The sequence below is a fragment of the Rhinopithecus roxellana genome, chromosome 2, assembly GCF_007565055.1.
Source record: "Rhinopithecus roxellana isolate Shanxi Qingling chromosome 2, ASM756505v1, whole genome shotgun sequence".
NCBI classification, from domain to species: Eukaryota; Metazoa; Chordata; class Mammalia; order Primates; family Cercopithecidae; genus Rhinopithecus; species Rhinopithecus roxellana.
The window spans coordinates 89,966,188-89,976,680 of record NC_044550.1 but is presented as its reverse complement, the minus strand read 5'-3'; the positions used below and the strand labels follow the sequence as shown (position 1 = coordinate 89,976,680).

General features: G+C 39.9%; 1 pseudogene across 1 annotated transcript; it reads left to right on the top strand.

The window, feature by feature from the left end:
* The first annotated feature begins 9,903 nt into the window (after positions 1-9,903).
* On the top strand, positions 9,904-10,209 carry LOC104667902 (annotated as a pseudogene). The gene has a single exon (XR_748734.1). The product of XR_748734.1 is annotated as a mitochondrial import receptor subunit TOM6 homolog pseudogene (transcript).
* The last annotated feature ends 284 nt before the right edge of the window (positions 10,210-10,493 follow it).

Genomic DNA, 10,493 nt, shown 5'->3' with positions numbered 1-10,493 from the left:
AAGTGAGTGTTGATTGTGCCCCTGTACTCCAGCCTGGGCAACAGAGTGCGGCTCTGTCTTTAAAAAAAAAAAAAAAAAGATAAGTTATTAGGTCCCTAGTCAGATTTGTTCCCTAGGAATCTTTACAAAGTTGTCTCACGTGTTTCAATGTTTCCTTTTTAATATAAAACACTGCAGTATATACCTGTGATGTCAGGGTGACTGCATATTTCCCACATCAACCAGGTTTAGGAGAAAAGTACTCAATCAAAGTAACTAAACTTCACTGACCTTACTAACCCTTCCCCTTGGTGACAGCATGACTTATGTAGATGAGTCTGAGAAAGGAAACTGAGCAAGCTTAGCCATGACCTGCCTCTCTGTCTTGAAGTCCACCTGCCTGAAGAGAGTATATGTTCTGTTCTTCACGATCCATATCTGTGGCTCAGCTTCTTCATGGAGAAGAGGCCTGTCATTGTTCAGCACTGCCTGAAACTGGGTGGATAACTTGGTCTAATCTGGAAAGGATCTATTAGCAAGTCCCATTTGGCTCTCACAAGAAGTTATGACCTTCAGTACCAGCTTCATCAGTAATAAAATTGATATATTCATTCCTATTTGCCTAATTCCCATATCTATCTCTGAAATGGTTATCAACTTGAATGAGAGAGAAGGGGGGATATTTATTAGGTCTCTAGAAACTCCATATTAAAAGTCGAGAGAAATAGGATTTGTGACAAAAGTGATGCTTCAACAGCAAACTTCAGCAAACCCAAGGGAATACTGGGGACATTTACAAGGAGTTAATTAATAGGTGTACATATGGTAGCAAAAACACTTGACAGAGTCTTGCATTTGAATACATCACCCAGCAAATCCACTGTAAACAATGTTGATTTTGCTTTTAAAAAATATTTTAATGGAATTTAGTCTTATGTAAGACTTTGCACTGAATAGCCCTAAAGTAAATGGGCTCCTTCAAGAATTTAGACACCTGAAATTGTTTAGATGGAGGTAAGACTTTTAGGTCACTTTTAAAAAACATAACCTTCACACAATTTTTATTGTCCTTCATTCTCTCTCTTAGATCCTAAAAGTGTTCTCAGTTAGAATTCCAGACAACACCAGGACCAGCACATCACGTGGGTTACCAGGTTCTCTAAACAACAACCACAAATCTGTTAGTTCACTTAGGACAAAAGTATGCTGCTTGGAACTTCCTATCCAGCTCAGTAAGTAAGTAATGCCTTCCAAATACTAAGGTGACAGTACTGGTACCTTTCTTTTTTCTAAAGCATTTGACCCATGTATTTTTCAGGTCAAATAAATACTCTATCCTGGAAAGGAAAAATACACTCCCATCTACGCTATTTTCTTCCCGTACTTTTGGAAGCTATTTTAACGTAATTTAATTCTTATCTTTTTAGGATCTTTAATGTCTTCATCTTTATGGTGTTCTTCCTCTTTCCTCTGACTTCAATTATATGCAAGACCTCCCCTTAACAACCAGTCCTTGACTTTTCTGTCCCTCTAACTACTGTCTATTCTCTCATTTTCCTTTCATTGCTCCAAATCTATTCCAAATTAGTTGTCCACATCCATAATTCTTTTTCATCTTATTTCTTAATAGGCTGTCAATATGTTATAGCTCTTTGTACAAGTAGATGGTTAATAACTATTAATTATTAGAAGATTTTTTTTTTAATCCAGAAAAATGGGTCACTTAACATAATTTAGGCTAATTACATTTTTGAATAATCCTGCTATTTTCACAGTTTTCATTCCAGTCAATTTTTCTGGGATTTTTCCCTTGAATTTTCTTTGAGTGGATTTTTTTCACTTTTTTAAAAGTAATTTAATACTACATCCATCTTCTTCTGCCCTACTAAGCTTTTTCAATTGTAACAGCACAGCAGCAAAAATGTTGAAAAAGGCATTTGAGATTCTTGAGTGAATAAAATTTATTCTTGAACAAATAAAAAATAAATAGTAATTTAACATTAAAAATAACACCAATAAAAAATTAATAAATCTTATTCTTTAGACAATCTCTATAAAAATACTTGCATCTAAAATAGTATATGGCATAAAATAGGCGCTCAGTGAATAAATGTATATATTCATGCCTGACATATACAGAAGAAAGAGGAAGAACATCATAAAGATGAAGACATTAACGATCCTAAAAAGATAAGAAATAAATTAAATTAAATTAGCTTGACATTTAGCACACTGCTCAGCAAATGGGCTCAAAAAGTAGTCATATCCTCACATTTCTACATGTGTTTTGTATTTCCTAATGATAGAAAGTCTTCATAGTTAAATCAAAAACTAAAAAAGGAAGAAAAAACTCAGTCACTCTTTATATTTACTATACCAAATATGACAATGTATTTTAAAGGAATAAAAAAGTACTGAATGTATATGAGACACTTTCATCATCATCATTATTTTGCATCAAAAGAGACCAGGCTCCTGGGCACTGAGTAAACATGGCAACCAGACTGACCAAGCAAAGCTGGTACAGAGTTTCTCTCAATCTCCCACAGGGTCATTGGTTCATGAAGGAGGAACAGTGTTGTTTTTAGGCCACATCACAATCTGATTACTGTCACTAAAATGAGTTTTTGGGGTGAGGGAATTTTTTGTCTAACAAAGAAACAATATTAGAAAATTGAGTAAGATCAGTAATTGAAATAAACCACAAGAAATGGAGGATTATGGCAGTTATCTCAATAATCCAGGCAAACAAATATTTTTGATTAAAAGTTCAGTATCTAAATGACCAGGATAAATTCTACGTAATCAGCACAGAAAAATATTCAAATTTTAGATCTATATATAAAAATAAAACCGATCTATATATAAAAATAAAAATAAAACATGTTATGAGTAGTTATCAGTGTTGGCTAATAGCTGCTAGTTTTAAATATATCATGAATGCAATATTCATTCATTCTATAAGTATTCACAGAGCATCTCCTCTGTGCAAAACGCTGTGCTGGAGAGGAAGTAAACTAATGGATAAGACGTATAGTCTTGCCTGCCAATCAAATAGGAGAAGGAAGACAAGCACATAATTCAGTTTCATAGGAGAAAGAAATAGATTAAATTTTCCAGATCAAAGAAGGGAGGATTTGTATTTTTCCCCATCATGACAGATGGAGAAGTGAGGGAGGCACCATGGGGAATTTAAAAATTCGATTTCTACAAGATTCTACTGGTAAGAATATGAACTTCCAAAAACCTGGAAAAGGACATTCTCAGCCAAGAACACAACACGAGTAAAGCAATGCTATGGTAGTAAACAAGACTGTGTGCTTACCAAAAATGGGTCATTTGTACTGGGAGAGAGAACTGCAGGGTGGTGGGAGGGAGGTAAGCTATGGAAGAAAAGTTCGGAGAGGTATACTGGGCCTATTGTGGAGTGCCTGCCATGGCAAACTTCTTATTTGGACATATTTAATGACAAGCTAGAAAACGTTGAACTTTTTTTTATTTTTAAAAAATCAAGGTTCTCTTTCAAGTAGTGTTGCTAATTCTTGTGATTCAATGAACTAATAGTAAAATAATAACTACAATTTGAGAGCTACCATGTGCCAGCTACTGTGCTAAAAATATTACATGATTTAATCCATTTAATCTTCACAAGGCTGAGACTATTATTATTATTATTTTTTTTTTTTAATATTTTAAGTTCTAGGGTACATGTGCATAACGTGCAGGTTTGTTACATATGTAAACTTATGCCATGTTGGTGTGCTGCAACCATCAACTCGTCAGCACCCATCAGTTCATCATTTATATCATGTATAACTCCCCAATGCACTCCCTCCCTCCTCCCCCCTCCCCATAATAGGCCCCAGTGTGTGATGTTCCCCTTCCCAAGTCCAAGTGATCTCATTGTTCAGTTCCCACCTATGAGTGAGAACATGCGGTGTTTGGTTTTCTCTTCTTGTGATAGTTTGCTAAGAATGATGGTTTCCAGCTGCATCCATGTCCCTACAAAGGACGCAAACTCATCCTTTTTTATGGCTGCATAGTATTCCATGGTGTATATCTGCCACATTTTCTTAATCCAGTCTGTCACAGATGGACATTTGGGTTGATTCCAAGTCTTTGCTATTGTGAATAGTGCCGCAATAAACATACGTGTGCATGTGTCTTTGTAGTAGAATAATTTATAATCCTTTGGGTATATACCCAGTAGTGGGATGGCTGGGTCATATGGTACATCTAGTTCTAGATCCTTGAGGAATTGCCATACTGTTTTCCATAATGGTTGAACTAGTTTACAATCCCACCAACAGTGCAAAAGTGTTCCTATTTCTCCACATCCTCTCCAACAACTGTTGTTTCCTGACTTCTTAATGATTGCCATTCTAACTGGTGTGAGATGGTATCTCATTGTGGTTTTGATTTGCATTTCTCTGATGGCCAGTGATGATGAGCATTTTTTCATGTGTCTGTTGGCTGTATGAATATCTTCTTTTGAGAAATGTCTGTTCATATCCTTTCCCCACTTTTTGATGGGGTTGTTTGTTTTTTTCTTGTATATTTGTTTGAGTTCTTTGTAGATTCTGGATATTAGCCCTTTGTCAGATGAGTAGGTTGCAAAAATTTTCTCCCATTCTGTAGGTTGCCTGTTCACTCTGATGGTAGTTTCTTTTGCTGTGCAAAAGCTCTTTAGTTTAATTAGATCCCATTTGTCAACTTTGGCTTTTGCTGCCATTGCTTTTGGTGTTTTAGACATGAAGTCCTTGCCCATGCCTATGTCCTGAATGGTACTACCTAGATTTTCTTCTAGGGTTTTTATGGTATTAGGTCTAACATTTAAGTCTCTAATCCATCTTGAATTAATCTTCGTATAAGGGGTAAGGAAAGGATCCAGTTTCAGCTTTCTACTTATGGCTAGCCAGTTAGCTAAATAGCCAGCACCATTTATTAAATAGGGAATCCTTTCCCCATTTCTTGTTTCTCTCAGGTTTGTCAAAGATCAGATGGCTGTAGATGTGCGGTATTATTTCTGAGGACGCTGTTCTGTTCCATTGGTCTATATCTCTGTTTTGGTACCAGTACCATGCTGTTTTGGTTACGGTAGCCTTGTAGTATAGTTTGAAGTCAGGTAGCGTGACGCCTCCAGCTTTGTCCTTTTGACTTAGGATTGTCTTGGCAATGCAGGCTCTTTTTTGGTTCCATATGAACTTTAAAGCAGTTTTTTCCAATTCTGTGAAGAAACTCATTGGTAGCTTGATGGGGATGGCATTGAATCTATAAATCTATAAATGGCATTGACTCTATAAATAACCTTGGGCAGTATGGCCATTTTCACGATATTGATTCTTCCTATCCATGAGCATGGTATGTTCTTCCATTTGTTTGTGTCCTCTTTGATTTCACTGAGCAGTGGTTTGTAGTTCTCCTTGAAGAGGTCTTTTACATCCCTTGTAAGCTGGATTCCTAGGTATTTTATTCTCTTTGAAGCAATTGTGAATGGAATTTCATTCCTGATTTGGCTCTCTGCTTGTCTGTTACTGGTGTATAAGAATGCTTGTGATTTTTGCACATTAATTTTGTATCCTGAGACTTTGCTGAAGTTGCTTATCAGCTTAAGGAGATTTTGGGCTGAGACAATGGGGTTTTCTAAATATACAATCATGTCATCTGCAAACAGGGACAATTTGACTTCTTCTTTTCCTAACTGGATACCCTTGATTTCTTTCTCTTGCCTGATTGCCCTAGCCAGAACTTCCAACACTATGTTGAATAGGAGTGGTGAGAGAGGGCATCCCTGTCTTGTGCCAGTTTTCAAAGGGATTTTTTCCAGTTTTTGCCCATTCAGTATGATGTTAGCTGTGGGTTTGTCATAAATAGCTCTTAGTATTTTGAGGTACGTTCCAGCAATACCGAATTTATTAAGCGTTTTTAGCATGAAGGGCTGTTGAATTTTGTCAAAAGCCTTTTCTGCATCTATTGAGACAATCATGTGGTTCTTGTCTTTGGTTCTGTTTATATGCTGGATTACGTTTATTGATTTGCGAATGTTGAACCAGCCTTGCATCCCAGGGATGAAGCCCACTTGATCATGGTGGATAAGCTTTTTGATGTGCTGCTGAATCCGGTTTGCCAGTATTTTATTGAGAATTTTTGCATCGATGTTCATCAGGGATATTGGTCTAAAATTCTCTTTTTTTGTTGTGTCTCTGCCAGGCTTTGGTATCAGGATGATGTTGGCTTCATAAAACGAGTTAGGGAGGATTCCCTCTTTTTCTATTGATTGGAATAGTTTCAGAAGGAATGGTACCAGCTCCTCCTTGTACCTCTGGTAGAATTCAGCTGTGAATCCATCTGGTCCTGGACTTTTTTTGGTGGGTAGGCTATTAATTGTTGCCTCAATTTCAGAGCCTGCTATTGGTCTATTCAGGGATTCAACTTCTTCCTGGTTCAGCCTTGGGAGAGTGTAAGTGTCCAGGAAATTATCCATTTCTTCTAGATTTTCTAGTTGATTTGCGTAGAGGCGTTTATAGTATTCTCTGATGGTAGTTTGTATTTCTGTGGGGTCAGTGGTGATATCCCCTTTATCATTTTTTATTGCATCTATTTGATTCCTCTCTCTTTTCTTCTTTATTAGCCTTGCTAGCGGTCTGTCAATTTTGTTGATCTTTTCAAAAAACCAACTCCTGGATTCATTGATTTTTTGGAGGGTTTTTTGTGTCTCTATCTCCTTCAGTTCAGCTCTGATCTTAGTTATTTCTTGCCTTCTGCTAGCTTTTGAATGTGTTTGCTCTTGCCTCTCTAGTTCTTTTAATTGTGATGTTAGAGTGTCAATTTTAGATCTTTCCTGCTTTCTCTTGTGGGCATTTAGTGCTATAAATTTCCCTCTACACACTGCTTTAAATGTGTCCCAGAGATTCTGGTATGTTGTATCTTTGTTCTCATTGGTTTCAAAGAACATCTTTATTTCTGCTTTCATTTCGTTATGTACCCAGTAGTCATTCAGGAGCAGGTTGTTCAGTTTCCATGTAGTTGAGCGGTTTTGATTGAGTTTCTTAGTCCTGAGTTCTAGTTTGATTGCACTGTGGTCTGAGAGACAGTTTGTTATAATTTCTGTTCTTTTACATTTGCTGAGGAGTGCTTTACTTCCAATTATGTGGTCAATTTTGGAATAAGTGCGATGTGGTGCTGAGAAGAATGTATATTCTGTTGATTTGGGGTGGAGAGTTCTATAGATGTCTATTAGGTCCGCTTGGTGCAGAGATGAGTTCATTTCCTGGATATCCTTGTTAACTTTCTGTCTCGTTGATCTGTCTAATGTTGACAGTGGAGTGTTGAAGTCTCCCATTATTATTGTATGGGAGTCTAAGTCTCTTTGTAAGTCTCTAAGGACTTGCTTTATGAATCTGGGTGCTCCTGTATTGGGTGCATATATATTTAGGAGAGTTAGCTCTTCCTGTTGAATTGATCCCTTTACCATTATGTAATGGCCTTCTTTGTCTCTTTTGATCTTTGATGGTTTAAAGTCTGTTTTATCAGAGACAAGGATTGCAACCCCTGCTTTTTTTTGTTCTCCATTTGCTTGGTAGATCTTCCTCCATCCCTTTATTTTGAGCCTATGTTTGTCTCTGCATGTGAGATGGGTCTCCTGAATACAGCAGACTGATGGGTCTTGCCTCTTTATCCAGTTTGCCAGTCTGTGTCTTTTAATTGGAGCATTTTGTCCATTAACATTTAAGGTTAATATTGTTATGTGTGAACTTGATCCTGCCATTATGATATTAACTGGTTATTTTGCTCGTTAGATGATGCAGTTTCTTCCTAGCCTTGATGGTCTTTACATTTTGGCATGTTTTTGCAATGGCTGGTACCGGTTGTTCCTTTCCATGTTTAGGGCTTCCTTCAGGGTCTCTTGTAAGGCAGGCCTGGTGGTGACAAAATCTCTAAGCATTTGCTTATCTGTAAAGGATTTTATTTCTCCTTCACTTATGAAACTTAGTTTGGCTGGATATGAAATTCTGGGTTGAAAATTCTTTTCTTTAAGAACGTTGAATATTGGACCCCACTCTCTTCTGGCTTGGAGAGTTTCTGCCGAGAGATCTGCTGTTAGTCTGATGGGCTTCCCTTTGTGGGTAACCCGACCTTTCTCTCTGGCTGCCCTTAAGATTTTTTCCTTCATTTCAACTTTGGTGAATCTGGCAATTATGTGTCTTGGAGTTGCTCTTCTCGAGGAGTATCTTTGTGGCGTTCTCTGTATTTCCTGAATTTGAATGTTGGCCTGCCCTACTAGGTTGGGGAAGTTCTCCTGGATGATATCCTGAAGAGTGTTTTCCAACTTGGTTCCATTTTCCCCCTCACTTTCAGGCACCCCAATCAGACGTAGATTTGGTCTTTTTACGTAATCCCATACTTCTTGCAGGCTTTGTTCATTTCTTTTTCTTCTTTTTTCTTTTGGTTTCTCTTCTCGCTTCATTTCATTCATTTGATCTTCAATCGCTGATACTCTTTCTTCCAGTTGATCGAGTCGGTTACTGAAGCTTGTGCATTTGTCACGTATTTCTCGTGTCATGGTTTTCATCTCTGTCATTTCGTTTATGATCTTCTCTGCATTAATTAGTCTAGCTGTCTATTCTTCCACTCTCTTTTCAAGATTTTTAGTTTCTTTGCGCTGGGTACGTAATTCCTCCTTTAGCTCTGAGAAGTTTGATGGACTGAAGCCTTCTTCTCTCATCTCGTCAAAGTCATTCTCTGACCAGCTTTGATCCATTGCTGGCGATGGGCTGCGCTCCTTTGCAGGGGGAGATGCGCTCTTATTTTTTGAATTTCCAGCTTTTCTGCCCTGCTTCTTCCCCATCTTTGTGGTTTTATCTGTCTCTGGTCTTTGATGATGGTGACGTACTGATGGGGTTTTGGTATAGGTGTCCTTCCTGTTTGATAGTTTTCCTTCTGACAGTCAGAAGGACTGTCTGTTGGTCTTTTGGAGATTGCTTGAGGTCCACTGCAGACCCTGTTTGCCTGGGTATCAGCAGCAGAGGTTGCCGAAGATAGATTATTGCTGAACAGCAAGTGTACCTGTCTGATTCTTCCTTTGGAAGTTTCCTCTCAGGGGTGTACTCCACCCTGTGAGGTGTGGGGTGTCAGACTGCCCCTAGTGGGGGATTTCTCCCAGCTAGGCTACTCAGGGGTCAGGGACCCACCTGAGCAGTCAGTCTGTCCGTTCTCAGATCTCAACCTCCGATTTGGGAGATCCACAGCTCTCCCCAAAGCTGTCAGACAGAGTCGTTCGCGTCTGCACCGGCCCCCGCTGTTTCCCCTGTTGGTCTTCAGCTGTGCGCTGTCCCCAGAGGTGGAGTCTACAGAGACAGGCAGGCTTCCTTGAGCTGCTGTGAGCTCCACCCAATTCGAGCTTCCCAGCGGCTTTGTTTACCTCCTTAAGCCTCAGCAATGGCGGGCGCCCCTCCCCCAGCCTCGCTGCTGCCTTGCCGATAGATCGCCGCAGACTGCTGTGTTAGCAGTGAGGGAGGCTCCGTGGTCGTGGGACCCTCCCGGCCAGGTGTGGGGTATGTTCTCCTGGTGTGCCTCTTTGCTTAAAGCGCCGTATTAGGGTGGGAGTTACCCGATTTTCCAGGTGTTGTGTGTCTCAGTTCCCCTGGCTAGGAAAACGGATTCCCTTCCCCCTTGCACTTCCAGGTGAGGCGATGCCTCGCCCTGCTTCAGTTCTCGCTGGTCAGGCTGCAGCAGCTGACCAGCACCGATTGTCCGGCACTCCCTAGTGAGATGACCCCAGTACCTCAGTTGCAAATGCAGAAATCACCGGTCTTCTGTGTCGCTCGCGCTGGGAGTTGGAGACTGGAGCTGTTCCTATTCGGCCATCTTGCTCCGCCCCCCGGCTGAGACTATTATTTGGCCTCATTTTTCACACGACGCTGCCTACAATGGCTTCCAGCGGAGTCCGGGTGAGCGCTGCTGGTTCGGATAATGAAACCCCCGAAATACCAGACAACATGGGAGATTGGCTTCGGGGCGTCTACCGCTTTGCCACTGATAGGAATGACTTCCGGAAGAACTCGATACTAAATTTGGGACTCTTTGCTGCGGGAGTTGGGCTGGCCAGGAACTTGAGTGACGTTGACCTCATGGCACCTCAGCTAGGGGTGTAGCCGAATAGACAAATGGAATCCTGTGCTGAACCCGAATCTTCCAAAAAACAGCCTACGATCTGTGACCACTACAAGATGTGCCCTGATGACAGTTGAAGTTTGTTTCAGATGAGCACTTTTCTTCCCTCTCCCTGCCTAGTTTCCTTTTGTTCCTTGAGTCCACGCAGAATTCCATTCTCTGGTCAGCAGATAGACTTAAGCTGAAGTATTGCCTCTGTTCTATAAAGTTCTGTACATAGTTCCCAAGCTTCTGCAGGGGGTGATCTTTGCTCTTGTGCTGAGAAATAACAGTGCTGTTTTAACAAACATTTGAAATAAATGCCGCACACACACAAAAAAGAAAGAAAGAAAGAGAGAGAG